The sequence below is a fragment of the Schistocerca gregaria genome, chromosome 6 (assembly GCF_023897955.1).
Source record: "Schistocerca gregaria isolate iqSchGreg1 chromosome 6, iqSchGreg1.2, whole genome shotgun sequence".
Lineage (NCBI taxonomy): Eukaryota > Metazoa > Arthropoda > Insecta > Orthoptera > Acrididae > Schistocerca > Schistocerca gregaria.
In genome coordinates, this window is record NC_064925.1 from 260,035,934 (window position 1) to 260,049,822 (window position 13,889).

The 13,889-nt window shown below is 44.9% G+C and overlaps 1 protein-coding gene across 2 annotated transcripts in view; it reads left to right on the forward strand.

Moving 5' to 3' along the window:
• LOC126278338 (trafficking protein particle complex subunit 12) overlaps positions 1-13,889 on the forward strand; it is a 134,019-nt gene that overhangs the window by 115,274 nt on the left and 4,856 nt on the right. The window lies entirely within an intron of this gene.

Sequence of the window (13,889 nt, forward strand, 5' to 3'; positions counted from 1 at the left end):
TACACAGCACCTTATCCCAATCTACATGCAGAACATCACTATTCAGTGAATTGTTACTGTTATTTCTAAATTATTTGTATTTGTTCTGAATTATACACTCAAGTCATACATCAAAATGAAATTACTAACAATGTGAATGACTTGAAAAGTAATTTTAAAGGAAAACAGAACTGATAGTTTAGTAGCTTCATTGAGTTAGTTAGAAGGTGAAACCCTAGACAAATAATTAAGAATATTTAATTCCAAAAGTTTTTAGAATGAATCTTACACTTTGCAACAGTATGTGTGCTGTTTTGAAACTTGTGGGATATTGAAACTGTGTGCTGGACCATAGGAAAGAGATTTATCCCAGAAACTTGGTGTTTGTGCCCCAATACTGGTTTCATTGTATTTCAGTTCATTGTTCTATTCAAGGCAGTGCTCAGCAACAGTTGATTTGCTTAGTTGTTTTAGTTAGATAAGTGACTGACATTCCTTGCATATCTCCTCAACTGTTCTGATAGTCTGCCCCCACATAAGAAAAGCCACATTCACATGTAATGCTACACACTCTTGGCTTTCAGAGACCTAGATTGTGTTTAACATTACAGAGAATACTTTTTATCTTAGTTGAAGAGAGCAAAATACACTGGCTGCCATGTTTCCGCAGGAGTCTACTGATCTTGCCAGGTATTGGGTCAGCATAAGGTAGATAAGCGATTTATGCCCTCTCTTCTCTCTCTCTCTCTCAACCTCTTTCTCAGGTGTTCTTGATTTTCACAGTATCTTCTATTCAGTGTGATGATCTGAGTACCCATTCCTTCAGAACACAGTTCATAGGTGTTGTAAATTGCAGTAGCCACCAGAAAGATCGTGGTCGTCGCACATCGGCACGGCACGTCACGGACGGTAGTTGCCGCAAGTAGAGTCCCATCCACCAGAGGGCACACGAGAATTCGGACGTGACCTCTGCCGGCGTAACAACAGCACGGGCCGTGCCCAGTCAGTTAATGTCGGGTATGCCTAGGACACAGTCCCGGCCTACACTAAGTGAAGTGCGACGTAAACGTGAACAGTGTTACTACACAATTGGCGATGAGTAGGGTCGTTCTTTCGTGTGTTGCGTCGTCGTTCCGGTTTCGCAGTTTCTCCACGGCATGGAGGATTTAGTGTGGGTTTTGGTTGAGCAGCAGACAGAGCTCATGGCCACCATGAAACAGGTGCTTCCGGCGTTTCTCTCCACACAGTCTGCTCCAGCACCGTTCCCGCCTCCCTTTCCTCCGTATCACGAGACAGCGGAGGATTGGGACGCATATGAACATTGCCTTCAGCAGCATTTCCAGGCGTTTCATGTTGCCGATGCGGAGGTATGTAGTGCTCTCTTGTTGTCTTGGTTATCTCCCTCGCTGTATCAAGTTTTGCGGCAGCTAGCGCCATTGCAGGAACCCTCGTCCTTGTCTTTTGACGCATTGTGCTCATTGCTGTCTTCATATTATCGCCGCCGCACGCATGTTGTGGCGGCTAGGGTAGAGTTCTATCAATGCAAGAAACAGCCCCATCAGTCTTACTGGGCGTGGGCCGCTACCCTGCACGGTCTTAATCGCAAATGTCATTTTGTCATGGAGCAGTCGCGAGTGTCGTATGCCCACGTTATGGTGTGCGACGTCATTGTTCGTTCGGCCCCTGATAGGGTGGTCCGGCAACGGGCCTTGCAGTTAGAAGATCCTTCCCTTGAGGAAGTCCTGTCCATTGCTCAATCGTATGAAGTCTCTCACGCCGCAGGTCAACAGGCGGAAGCGTGGTGCGATGTCGCGGCGGTTCAGGGCGGCGCGGCCGCCTCCACTGTGTCCGGGGTGGATGACGTGCGAGCAGTACAATCCGGCCATTACGGCCTCTCCCGCACATCGTGTAAACAGAATTCCGGCCGCCGGCCCCTGTTGCCGTCCTGTGCGTCATGCTATATACATCACGATCGGTCAGAGTGCCCCCAGCGTTGGGCCATTTGTCACAAATGTAATAAAAAAGTTCACATTGCTAAAGTTTGCCGCTCAGCCTCAAAAGAATTGAAGGAAGGTGGTACAGAGGACATGGACGTTGACATTCAGGAAGTTTCGTCGGGCGAGGCTCCCGACGCATCGGCACGCAAACTCTTTATCGAGGTGTCGGTTCGCTTGCACAGGTTACAACTGCAAGTAGATACGGGCGCCCCCGTTGGCGCCAGTTTACCGGCGTCTATGCGGTTATGGTAAACAGTTCATTCCCCTACTGGGTCAATTCACTATCGACATGATTTACAAATCAGTCACTCGGCCTATTACTTTTATTGTTGTCAGTGATGCGAGCTCCGCTAATCTTTTTGGCGTGGATGCCTTTCAATCTTTTGGTTTTTCTATCGCTGACACCATTCAGTTGGTCTCCGAAGACGTTCCCTATCAATCATTGGAATCTTTGATCTCAGATTTTCCAGATATCTTTGAGGAGGGCCTGGGGCATGTTTCAGATTTTGAGGCTCACTTAACGTTGAAGGCGTCGGCTTGCCTGCATTTTCTACGCACGCGGCAGATCCCCTTGGCTCTCCGCCCTCAGGTAAAAGAAGAGCTAGACTGGCTGACAGCCCTAGGGGTCATTCTTCCCATTTCTTCTAGTGAGTGGGCTTCGCCCCTCGTTATTGTAAGGAAGCACTCGGGAAAATTAGGTCTTTGTGGCGATTTCAAGGCCACCATTAATTCCCAATTGGTGGTGGACACCTATCCTTTGCCTCGTGCTGATGAATTGTTCTCCGCCATGGCGGGAGGCCAATCGAAAATTTATCTTTCGGAGGCTTATCATCAGATACCACTTGATGAGGACTCCAAACAGCTGGCGGTCGTCAACACCCCATTTGGCCTTTACCAATACCAGCAGTTGGCCTTCGGAATATCCAGTTCCCCAGCGATATTCCAGCATTATCTTGAGCACGTCACGTCGACAATCCCTCATTGTATTAATTACCTGGATGACATAATTGTCACAGGCCGCAGCATGAAGAAACACTTGCACAGTCTTCGCACCCTCTTTGTCAAATTCAGGTCTGTGGGCTTGCGTTGCAACCTGTGTGAGTCAAACTTCTTCCAACCCGGCCATTGCGTATGTGGGTACACCATCTGTCGGCACGGCGTCCAGCCACTAGGAAGTTTGGTCCACGGTATCGTCGACCTTCCTTGGCCCGCTTCGCTGAAAGAGTTACAAGCTTTTTTAGGCAAGATAGCCTATTACCAACGGTTCATTCCCAAGGCTTCCACCATAGCCTGCCCCTTGTACTGCCTTCTGCGCAAGTGTGTTCCTTTTGATTGGTCGCCTACATGCGAGCGAGTGTTCACCTCGTTGAAGGGCCTCCTCACGTCAGCGCCTTGTTTGGCTACTTTTGACCCCCATAAGCCGTTGGTCCTGGCTACAGATGCTTCACAACCCCTGGCGTTTGCATCTAAAACTCTTAGTCCCGCGCAGGCCCATTACTCCCAGGTGGAAAAAGAGGCTTTGGCCATTGTCTACGCTGTTACCAAGTTTCACCCTTTCTTGTATGGCACGAAGTTTCAGTTAATCACTGACCATAAGCCGTAATATTGTTATTTGGCCTTGCCTCTCCGATTCTGGATAGGGCGGCCCACAGACTACAGTGCTGGGCCTTGTTCCTCTCTAAGTACCATTACGACATTCATTTTCGCTGTACCAGATAGCATGCCAACGCCAACGCTCTTTCCCACCTTCTGGTGGGCCCGGATCCTACATTCGATCGAGAGGAGATTGTGTGTTCTCATTTGGATGTGGCGTCCCGCCAAGCGGTTGATGGCTTCCCGATCACTAGGTCTTGAGTCGCCAGGGAAACGGCAGCTGACCCAGCTCTCTGGCAAGTAGTTCACCTCATTCAGCAGGGGTGGTCATCCCGCCCTCCAGGCCGGGCCTCTGACCCTCTTCGTAATTATTTTATTCTATGAGACCGCCTCTCGGTCTTGGAAGGAGTTCTCCTTCTGCCTACCGAGGATACAGCTCCTTGCATGGTTGTTCCTGCAAGTTTACGAAGGGAGGTCCTCACGTTATTACATGCAGGGCACTGGGGTGTTTCCCGTACTAAAACCTTGGCTCACAGACATGTGTACTGGCCTGGTATTGACAGAGAAATTGAGCACTTGGTGGCTGCCTGTGCCCAGTGTGCAAGCCAACAGGCATCTCCCAGGGCCGCATTCTCTTCATGGCCGCCAGCAACCCAAGCATGGGAACGTGTTCACATCGATTTTGCAGGCCCATTTCTCAATGGCTATTTTGCAGGCCCATTTCTCAATGGCTTTTGGCTATTGTCATTTATGCTTATTCTCGATTCCCATATGTGGTTCGCTGCTCCTCAACCACTTCAGAAGTTGCAATCCAGGCACTAGCAAAAATCTTTTCTGTGGAAGGTCTGCCAATCACCCTGGTCTCGGACAATGGACCGCAGTTTATTTCGCAGACCTTCCAGGATTTTTGTAGGCGTTTCGGTATTCGGCACGTTTGCTCTCCCCCCTTCCATCCACAATCGAATGGGGAACCCGAGCACATGGTGCACACATTTAAGACACAGATAAAAAAGTATGTGCATGAATTTCCTGCAGAGGAGGCATTGACATTTTTCCTGACGGCCTACCGGACCACACCAATGGGAGAACGCAGCCCCGCAGAGCTCCTCCATGGGCGCCAACCTAGGACTCTGCTGCACCTCCTCCGTCCTGGTCCTCGCCAGTCTTCGCAAAATGGAGTACCTGGCTTTCCACTGGGTATGTCAGTCTAGGCACGTGGGTTTGGTCGCAATCCACGTTGGATACCGGCCAAAATGGCCGCCGGCTCTATACCTTGCAGGCAGGGGACCGGGTGGTACATCGTCACCAAAATCAGCTACGTCCACGTGTGGGCACCCACCCTCCGACCTCTTGGACACCAGCTTCCCCATTGCCGGCCTCCCCTGTTGGTTTCTCAGGGGACGCCACCACCTCTCCCCACTGTGACTCTGCCGCACTGCAATGATTCTCAGCCTTGGCAGCCTCCAGTAGCTCCAACACCGGCATCGCCATTGTTAGCGATGCCCCAGTGAGAGCCGGCCCCCCTCGCAGGCCAGGTTTCTCAGGAGGCTGATTCACCTGTGGTCGTCCCTTCCCCATCGTCCCCGCCGCTGGGTCTTGCCCCTCCCGAGGTGGAACAGGATCCGGAGTTCAACAGGTTGTCGCCCATTCGGTCCCGGGCTCCGGTGGTGGGATGATGGGGGCCTCTTCATGTGGGTCACTTCCAGCTGTATTCGAAGGTTCCGGCTCGAGGGTTGGCAGATCCCCTCAACTCCGGCCTTCCAATGGATGTGGAGGACATCGCTCCTGCCCGACACTCCACCTTCTGACGCAGTGGATCACAGTGGTGTCACCCCCCAAAGGAGGAGGAGTGCAGTAGCCACCAGAAAGATCGCGGGTGTCGCACATCGGCACGGCGCGTCCGAGACGGTAATTGCCGCAAGTAGAGTCCCCTCCACCAGAGGGCACGCGAGAATTCAGATGTGACCTCTACCGGCGTAACAACAACAACTACTGAGGCAGCACGGGCCGTGCCCAGTCAGTTAACACACAGTCTCGGTCTACGCTAAGTGAAGTGTGACATAAACATGAACAGTGTTACTACATAAATCTTCAGCAAGGCTCTCCTTGTCTAAAGGTGTTCGCGCTCTATGGTCCAGAGTCTTTAGCACCAAATTTCTTTGCAATGGATGGTGATGGCCCGATACACAGAGATAGATATCAGTGTGCATAAGTTTTTTATACATACTGTGACCCAGGAATCTGTCCATATGTCTCTTAACTAATATATTGAGGTTCATCATGAATTTTATGTTGTGATGGATGGAATTTAAATGTTCTGAAGTTTTTAGACTGCATGATGCACAGAACTGCCATCACAACTATGTGGCCTTCCTAAGTCACACAAGGAAGGAATTCATGTAAAACCCATAGTTAAGTTGGCACACTTCCATACCAGGTGGCAAAGCACCTGAAATGCATTCTGAACGAATATGTGGGGAGTACAACACTCAGTTCATTAAAAGCTTGCTGACCAACACACTCACCATAGTCGCAGATATGGAAAGCAGATATATGTCTTCAGCGCATGCAAGTAGAGGCACTATGAAGAGAGGAGGAGTTGCCATATATGTTAAAATTTTTATCATAGTGTGGAAAATTCAGAAACTGAAAAATTATGCAAAGCGAATGCCTGTTAGATTAAACTAAGTAATGGCACTTCTATAATTGTAGGTGTGCATTGGTCCCCACTGGAAAATTTTCAGTTATTTTTGAGAAGCTTGGATTCTCTTTTGTGCTGCCTGCCTGCGTGTCAGACAGAAAGTAATTGTTTGTGGGGAGTTCAATGCAGATTTTCTGAAAGAGCCTGATAAAAAGAATGACCTAGAAGTGTTACTTGCTTCTTTCAATTTGACATTAGTTACTGATTTTCCTACTTGGGTAGTACAGGAAAGCAGCACACTGATACATAATGTTTTTATAGTCCAAGGTAAATTTAATCAAATAAAAACTTTTCCTGTTAAGAATGGTCTTTCTGGTCATGATGCACAGCTAATTACATTATATGACATAGCTCCACACAGTAATGCAAAACTGTCCTCCAACAATTGCAAGTTTGTCTGGACCACTGCTGCTGATTTAATCTCCAAAATTGTATGTTAATGGACCATCGAGGTCAGAAATGAGCTGTGTATTCCCACTTTATACTTGACAGTGGGTCCTATGATGTCATCTTAGAACTTAACATTTCCATAAACTAGGATTCTCAACTCTCTAGTCTCCATTGCTGCCCTTTTAACTGAAAACTCATCACTTAAGTCTGATGTCATGTACAAGAGGACTATACTAACATAGAATGAAGAGCAAGTACACAAGTTTGCAAGTGTAACCAAGGACTCACGGCATTGCTCTACATATGCAGCCATCATGCATAGGTGTTGTTATAAAGCAATATAATGACTGAGTGGTTAAAGCTGAATACTTTATAATCTCTCTCTCTCTCTCTCTCTCTCTCTCTCTCTCTGTGTGTGTGTGTGTGTGTGTGTGTGTGTGTGTGTGTGTGTGTGTGTGTAACTTTTTTCAACAACTCTGTTTACTTTAATATTTGCTCTATATTCATAGAATGCCAGGTGACATACATACATATCTTCTACACTTTATTAAGTCTGTGAGGACAGTACAAGAAAACCGGAAACAAGGGTGAAGCGTACCCTCTAAATGTCAATCAATAATTAAAATAAATTCACAACAGTCTTCAAACAAGCTATAAAAATGAATGATAAGCTACGCAGCTTGCTGTTAATTCATAAGCACAACTCACCATAACAAAAAATATACACAAATATTATTATTTTTGTTCATAAGTGATGGCACTCTTGTGTACTGTTTTCATTTGAGAGAGCACATCAGTTTTCTCATGGTGTAGATTGAATAAACAAGAACACAACCATTTTGTTTGTACTGTACAAACTTTGTTTTCATCTATGAAGTGCAGATATAGTACCAAACTTTTTCCAGAGGTCACTCTCCCTCTTATGGAGGACAGCACTTAATTTCCACCCTTACCCTCCACTATTTCACAAAACATGGTTTCATTGGAGGCCATCTGATCCTTGCAATTGGTCATTTTCACCCTGTCAGAGCTACTTTACAACAACAGGATCATACATTCAACTTCTGTACTAAATCACAACTAGCTTTATACTCCTGCACACTTGAGCAAGCAAGAATGAATTGACATGTAGGAATGGACTGCAGCACCTCCATTCTCATACTTATCATAGCTGCAGAACTGTAGTGGGAAGGAAGTAACTCAGCTTAGCACTGACATAAAAGCGACGCATTTATTTCTGATGTATGCAACACTCAATCTTAGATTGGTACTCACTCCATTTCTGATGTCTTCTGGATCACCTCCTTTGATGAACAACATGATGTACCCACCTAGGATTTTCTGTGCCCCAGTGCACCATAATGTGCAAATGTGGATTCATGACAGACCATAATACTTTGTAAGACCTTCAGAGTGAAATTAGTCACAGGCCATGTGCACGAAGTAACTCTACAACTGTACTTGTTCCCATGCAGCTTCTGTTTCAGTGACAGATGGTATTTGTTAAACTTTTGACCATCTGCTATTTGCCACAGGCATGTAAGACTGACATGATGGTAATGCTGTATTGCAACAAAATGCTTCCACATCTTCACTGCCAGCTGGTCTTCATCTGTCACTACCACATTTTCTCAGACTACTTGGTTCTAGAAATCATTGTTCAGCACACAAGAATGTAATGATTGAAGGTGCTCTTGGACTGAGTTGTCACACAGCATAAACCATGGTTGCTTTATTGGCGTTGTGTTGGCATTCACCAAGCAAGCAGCACATCAACATACTCAGTGGATATGTATCCCATGCTTATCCATGTCATTATCTGTGGCAGGTAAAACATTGTTTGCTTGTGCATTCTGACCTTGTATATAGCAATGTAAAGATAAATTCTGCAATCTAACAAAACATGACTTCAAACAGCACACTGAGGAAGCTTGTCATTCCATGATGTCACCAGCTTTACGTGTCATCCACAGATTGTTTAGAACGTACACTGACATGTGCTTTCAGGAAAATGGTCACTCATTGAAACATCTTGCACAAATAACCATTGTGCCACCGGAAAAACCATTTGAACACAGCCAGTTCTGCACCACATGTTGCATCCACCCCAAAAACTATGAATGCTTCAAACTCCCTAACTAAAATTGATAAAAAATTTGGTTGAAATTGATTTGTACGTAGTTTGCTGAAATGCACCAGCTAAATGATGGAACAATAACATTCTATTCCAAAAAAATTATAACTTGTGCTGTAATTCTCTGGAAAACAAGCAATCAAACTATGTTCATAACTCTGCAGAAAGAGTAACATTTCTTAAGTTTATATCAATGAAAATAATAAGTTTATGAGAATATAGTGTAATTGGATAGATAAAAATCTACTCACTAAGCAGGGGCAGGAGAACACACAATAAATGTGTTAAAGTGTGCAAGCTTTCAGAGCAAGTGGCTCCTTCTTCTGGCGGAAGGGTTGAAGGGAAAGGAAAAGGACTAGCGAGGTTTAGGAAAAAGGCTAGAGTTTGGAAAGTTGCCTAGAACCCCAAGTAAGTCCTTTTCCTTCTTCCCTATTTCTTCCCCTTCAACCCTTTTACCAGAGGAAGGAGCCAGTGGCACCAAAAGCTTGCAAACTTTAATACACCTTTATATGTGTATTCTCCTGCCACAACGTGGGGAGCAGATTTTTTATCTATCTGATTTCTGAATTTATGTATCTCTGTAAATATTCCTTTCACCTGTTATTTCATAAGTTACAGAGAGAAAACACCTTATTTGAAACAAACTGTATAAAATCACTGGATTAAACACACACCATGAGTCATCTCAACATTCCTGTTGTTGTCAACAAACTTCCCAAAGCATTGTCACTGCAGTACCGATGCTTACATTGTTTACTTTTTGATTTTCCAATAATCCTATTATTGCAGACATTTCTGGTTTTGCACTGCTGAAAGCTTTTGGTACATCCCTCACTATCATCAAAAGAGTGTGTGATAGCATAAATGTGATGTGCCAGCTGAGACTCTTTAGATTTGTTCTGTGTGTTATGTTAGCAAGACTTCTACTATCTATCAATCGGACTCAATGCAGCAGACAAACTGTATACACCAGCCATACGTATTTGGCTTTATCTCTGAACACTTTTGGTTAATATTAGTTACTTTAACTTCCACAGTTTTCCTTCCTCTCTCTTCCATCTACATTCTCTCTGTTAACATGTCTTTCAATTTATAATGATTATTGGAATTATGATTTTCACTGTCAAATGTGATCACCTCCAGATCTTTATTTCTGTCTTTCATTTCCATTTACATCCTGGTATTTCTTCTAGCTCTCATCTTTCATCTATTGTTTACAAATCTGAAAGCTGTTCATTAGACCACTGTTATATCTTAAACTTACCTACACCATACATCTTTCCTCATTGATGATCAGAGAAGTCTAGCTTTGCATTCCTTCCAGCAGCTGTGCCCTAGACCTTTCTGTTCTCGTGGTGCTTGACTGTGACTTTCTCTTAATGAAGAAATTAAAAACCAAAAGATAGAGAAACAGTACCACTTGTGTTTTTGGTTTTTCTCCAGGTTTCCTTAGTTTGGTGACTGGAAGTGCTAGTGTTGAAAATATTGATGTGCAATATAAATAGTATTAGTTCCAATTCCAGCTCACTGTGCTTCTCAGTAATGATTACTATCTTATTAGATACTGCTTTACAATAGCATGTGACCTGATTACTTAGTAAGTTTATTAGTTACAAAGCTTACTATGGTGATACCAAAAGGTAATTCAGAAATTGGCTTCTAAAATATGCACATCATGATGAAACTCTTTGGTCTTCTTTGTACCACTAAGTTATAATACAATATTCCTGGGAAGTATGATTATTACACTAAAGATTAGAGAGAGGATAGATTGTGATGCTCCGTGTAGAGGTGGCACTAAGTCACAGACAGGCATAATGAACAAGACTGCTAAAATATTGAGCTTTTGCACAATGTACTTTTTCCAAAATAGAAAATGCTCATACAAGCATAACATACACACATAGTCACTGTGTCTGGGCTCTGGAATCTGACAATGATTACATCTGATGTGAGCAGTAGTTGCTTGGATAGGTGGTAGGGGGTATGGAGGAGGCATTGAGTGAGGAGGGAGTGGGATAGCAGGGTAGGGATGGTGGAAGATGTAGTGCTGCTCATGTTGTTGGAGCATGCAGGGGAGGGGGAGGGCTGCTAGGTGCAGTCGGGAGGTTTTGGGAGAAGAGCTTGTGTTGGTAGGAAGAGTCCATATGCCACAGGCTGTAAAACACTCATCAGAGTGAAGCACATTGTCAGCAACTGGGTGCTCCAGCTGTTTCTCAGCCGCAGTGTGGCAGTGGCCATTTTATGCGGACAGACAGCTTGTTAGTTATGCCCATGTTCCCCCTAGAGAGCAGTGCCGTGGTTACAACGTAGACTGCAGATCGTGTAGCTGCTTTCACACTTAGCCCTGCCTCTGATGGGGTGGGAAATGTCTGTGAGAGGTCTGGAGCAGGTGATAGTGGGAGGATTTATGGGACGTAATTTGTCTGTAGATCTATTGTAAGGTTATGAGCCATGAGGCAAGGGGTCAGGTGCAAGGGTGAATACACATGGGCAACAATATTGTGTAGGTTCTATATGTTGCAAAATACCTTTGTGGAAAGGTTGGTAGGTAGGGCATGCTGAGAGGTTATTGAAACCATATGTAATTCAGTTGTTCAAGTCCTGGGTGGTACTGAGTCATTAGAGCAGGCTGTTCCAACCGAGCTCCAGGGAGCCGGAGCGCTCCGGAGCGCTCACTGTGGCAGCTCGGAGCCCGCATGGAGGGGGAAAGAGAACTCACTGCCCCCTGGCCGCATGCAGCCGCAACTGACGCAATAATCCGTGTTCAATGACAGCTATGAGTAGCTGCAGGAACTCTGTACCTCTATTGGAGGATACCTTTCTATTCATTGAGAGGGTTGATCGTTCCCATTGTCTTGTATGTCATAAAGTATTTAATTCTGAGAAGAGGTACAATATACGACGACATTGTACATGACTTCATGCAGCGCACTACAATCAGATAGAAGGCGTTGCACGCTAAGAACAGGTAGCCAGGCTTAAGAACGACACACCAGGAGACATAAGTTCAAAAACAGTTTTGTAATACAGAGGGTACCAAAACATGCAACATAGTTCGTGTTCTGTAATGCGTTCATAATTTTCGGGTGAATGAGAGTGGAGATAACACTACTGAATCTGCAATTCAAGCAAGCTACAGGGTCGCTCACATCATTGCGACAAGTGGCAAGCCATTTTCGGTGGGACCACTCGTAAAATCGTGCATGGTAGCAGTTGCAGAATGTTTCTTTCCAATGGAGGTGCAGGCAATTGAAGGGGTTTGCCTGTCGAAGCAAACATTGTCTCATCGAATCCTGGACATGGCAGCGGATTTAGACACAGCTCAGGAAAAAGGCAGAGAGCTTTGTTGCATTTTCGCTAGCGCTTGACGAAAGCACCGACATATCAGACTGTGCTCAACTTGCAGTCTTTGTGCGTGGTGTCGACATGGAGCTGCAAGTAAATGAAGAACTTTTGGATGTAGTACCACTCAATTACACCGCAACAGGACTTGCATTTTTGAAGCTGTTTGTGAATCTGTGGACAATATGAATTTGCCGTGGGATAAGCTCCATTCTGTAGCGAAAGACTGTGCACCACAAATGATCGGGCGTCACCAAGGTTTTGCTTCTCATCTGAAATATAAACTCAGGGACGAATTCGGGAAAGACATTTTGACTCTTCATTGTTTTATTCACCAAGAGGCACTGTGTGCTGGAGCAGTAGAGGTGGCGTAATGAAAGACGTCGTGAAGTGTGTTAATTTTGTGCGGCATCACGGTATGAATCATCGCCACTTCAAAGCATTCCTGAAAAATATGGAAGGGGAGTATGGGGATATACCTTACCACAGTACAGTTCGTTGCCTGAGTTGGGGAAAAGTTCTTGATGTTTTCTTTGCCATTCGTGAGGAAATATCCCTTTTTCTCGAAATGAAAGGGGAAGAAATTCGTTGTCTGCAAGATATAAAATGGATATCAGACCTGGCATTCCTAGCTGATATAACTATGCATCTGAATAATTTAAATCTGTGACTGCAGGGCAAAGTGCAGCTAATCATTGACATGCATGACCAGATCAAAGTGTTCATGGAAAAGTTACTTTTATTTGAGAGGCAGATGAGTAATGGACATTTAATGTTCTTCAGTCGTCTTGCTTCTTTAAAACTACCTGAAGGTACTACTTTTGGCGATTACCAAGCAAAGTTAAAGCAGCTCATCATGTCATTTGAAACACGATTCCGAGACCTCACTAGTTTGGAAATGGAACTTAAGGTGTTCAGCACCCCTTTTTCAGTTTCCCCCGATGACTTGTCACCGTCACTTCAATTGGAGATAACTGAGATGCAAAATTCAACTTTGTTGAAAGAGAGGTATTACAACACGTTGAATTTGTCGTGATGGTATCGTTAATTACAGCAAAAAACATTTCCCGAGCTTCACATCAATGCTGCTCAGATCATGTGCATGTTTGGATCTACATATTGTTGTGAGCAGCTTTTCTCAGCAATGAAAAGACTAAAAAGTAAGGAATGATCGTTTCTTCAGGATGCAACAATGAAGGCCATCCTCTGCATTAACGCTGCGAACACTTTGACGCCTGATATTTCCGATCTTGTAATGAAAAGAAAATGTCAAGCTACAGAGGCCCAATAAATTTAGTATGCAATTTCTTGTAAAACAGTTGTTTCTTGTTTACTTCCTGAACATCGTATTTCCTGGTGTAGCATGTCACCATGTCTTAGCAGCTAAGAGTATGAGGTTGTCAATCTTGTAAGAAGCAGCTGGCACATCAAAACGCTTGCCTTGCCGCCTGCCTCAGCCAGCCAGGCCACGTGCCGGCCCACTTGAATGGTCATAGCAAGTGACACAGCTCCCTGGAGCAGGGAGCACTCCACGGCTCACAACGGAGCTGACGAGCTGGAACAGCCTGCATTAGAGGGTCTCCTTTGTGGCCAGACTGTGGGTATGTAGTAGGTGGCAAGTGACTGGAGAGACTAGGCATGAGAGATCTGTTTCTGGATAAGCTTGGGAGGGTAATTTCAGTTTGTGAAGGCCTCAGCAAGACCCTTGGAATATTTGAAGAGTGACTGCTCATCACTACATATGCGACAA